The sequence below is a fragment of the Acomys russatus genome, unplaced genomic scaffold (assembly GCF_903995435.1).
Source record: "Acomys russatus unplaced genomic scaffold, mAcoRus1.1, whole genome shotgun sequence".
In the NCBI taxonomy this organism is placed as follows: domain Eukaryota; kingdom Metazoa; phylum Chordata; class Mammalia; order Rodentia; family Muridae; genus Acomys; species Acomys russatus.
The window spans coordinates 11,225-13,877 of NW_026131395.1; the positions used below are offsets into that span (position 1 = coordinate 11,225).

At 39.8% G+C, this 2,653-nt stretch overlaps 1 non-coding gene across 1 annotated transcript; it reads left to right on the forward strand.

Moving 5' to 3' along the window:
* The first annotated feature begins 911 nt into the window (after positions 1 to 911).
* On the forward strand, positions 912 to 1,017 carry LOC127186153 (U6 spliceosomal RNA). Its single transcript, XR_007830371.1, has one exon. It is a non-coding gene; the product is annotated as a U6 spliceosomal RNA (small nuclear RNA).
* Positions 1,018 to 2,653: the final 1,636 nt, after the last annotated feature.

The window sequence follows — 2,653 nt, forward strand, 5'->3', positions numbered from 1 at the left end:
TTGTGGATAAATGGATTGAGCTAGAAATGATCATAATGAGTGAGTTAACCCAGAAGCAGAAAGAATCAAATGGTATATACTCACTTATGTCTGCATACTAGCCCAAGGGGCATGCCCTACAAAAGCCTTCACTTACCAGGAAACTGGGACAGAGGGGAAGGCATCCTATTGGGACTCTAAATGACAGACGCATGGGAGAATAGCAAAATAAAAGGATACAGAGGGTCCTAGAAATCTACAAGTAGAACAATCTGATAGGCAGATTTGGGCCCAGGGGTCTTGCTCAAACTAAGGCACCAGCCAAGGACAATACAGGAGGTAAACTTTAAACCCCTTCCCAGATCTAGCCAATGGTCAGAAATTCTCCACTGTTGAGTGGAGAGTGTTATATGACTTTCTCACGTACTATGGTGCCTCACATTTGACCATGTTACCTGGAGGGGGAGACCTGGTGGCACTCAGAGGAAGGACAACAGGTAGCCAAGAAGAGACTTGATACCCTATGAGAATATATAGGGGGAGGTAATCCCCCTCAGGAACAGTCATAGCAGAGGGGAATAATGGAAAAATGGGGGGGGTGGAATGGGAGGATACAAGGGATGGGATAAACATTGAGATGTAACAAGAATAAATTAATAAAAAAAAGATAAAAAAAAAACAACTACTGAACCTTTAAAAACAGACAGGTGGAATGTTCCTTGTGGCAAATCATACTCATTTAGTTCTCATTGTATTAAGTAGACAAGGATGTGTTTTTGAATGTCCATTTTGTCTTCCATGGATTTTTGGAGTACCATGAAATTCCATGCACTCTTTAGGAAGATACCTTTATGAATAACTAAATCTCAATGTAGATACAGTTTTAAATTCTTAAAAGAATTAGTAGCGTGCTCGCTTCAGCAGCACATATAGTGCTCGCTTCGGCAGCACATATACTAAAATTGGAACGATACAGAGAAGATTAGCATGGCCCCCGCGCTGGGTGACACGCAAATTCGTGAAGCATTCCATATTTTTATGCAGAGAAAGCATTTGATAAAATTCAACACCCATTCATGTTTAAAGTTTTAGAGAGATCTGGAATACAAGGCACTTTCCTAAACATAATTAAGGCTATATACAGCAAGCCAATAGCCAAAATCAAAGTAAATGGTGAGATACACAAGGAAATTCCTCTAAAATCGGGAACAAGGCGAGGTTGCCCACTCTCTCCATATCTCTTCAATATAGTACTCAAAGTTCTAGCCAGAGCAATAAGACAAGAAAAGGAGATCAAGGGTATCCAAATGGGAAAGGAGGAAGTCAAATTATCCCCATTTGAAGATGATATGATAGTGTACATAAGTGACCCTCAAAATTCCACCAGAGAACTCCTAAAGCTGATAAACACCTTCAGCAAATTGGCTGGATAAAAAATTAACTCAAAAAAGTCTGTAGCCTTCCTGTACACAAATAAAAAGCTTGGAGAGGAAGAAATTAGGAAAACCACATCCTTCACATTAGCCACAAGCAATAAAAAATATCTAGGAGTTACCCTAACTAAGCAAGTGAAGGACTTGATTGAAAAAAATTTCAAAACTCTGAAGAAAGAGATTGAAGATGACCTGAGAAGATGGAATGATCTTCCTTGCTCATGGATCAGGAGAATTAACATAGTAAAAATGGCCATCCTACCAAAAGCAATCTACAGATTCAATGCGATCCCTATCAAAATACCTACACAATTTTTTAAAGACATTGACAGTTCAATTCTGAACTTCATATGGAAAAACAAAAAACTCAGAATAGCTAAAACAATCTTGCACAATAAAAGGTGCTCCGGAGGAATCTCCATACCTGATGTCAAACTGTACCATAAAGCAATACTAATCAAAAGAGCATGGTACTGGCACAGCAACAGGCTGGTTGATCAGTGGAATCGAATCAAAGACCCAGATATGAATCCACACACATATGGTCACTTGAGTTTTGACAAAGAAGCCAAGTCCATTCAATGGAAAAAGGATAGCATCTTCAACAAATGGTGCTGCTCTAAGTGGAGGTCTATGTGTAAAAAAAATGAAACTGGACCCATATTTGTCACCTTGAACAAAACTCAAATCCAAGTGGATTGAAGACCTCAACATAAAACCAGAGACACTAAGTCACTTAGAGGAAAAAATGGGGAAGAGCCTGGAACATATTGGCACTGGAGACAACTTCCAGAACAGAACACCAACGGCCCAGGCTTTAATGTCAACCATTAATAAATGGGACCTTATGAGGCTGAGAAACTTCTGTAAGGCAGGAGACACTGTCAAGAGAGCAAAGCAACAGCCTACAGACTGGGAAAAATCTTCACCAACCCTACATCTGACAAAGGTCTAATATCCAAACTATATAAAGAACTCAAGAAATTAAACACCACCAAACCGAATAACCCAATTGAGAAATGGGGCTTGGAACTAAACAGAGAATTCTCAACAGAGGAGTATAAAATGGCTGAGAAACACTTAAAGAAATGCTCAACCTCCTTAGTCATCAGGGAAATGCAAATCAAAACAACTCTGAGATTCCATCTTACACCCATCAGAATGGCTAAGATCAAAAACTCAAGCGACACCACATGCTGGCGAGGATGTGGGGAGAGAGGAACACTCCTTCACTGCTGATG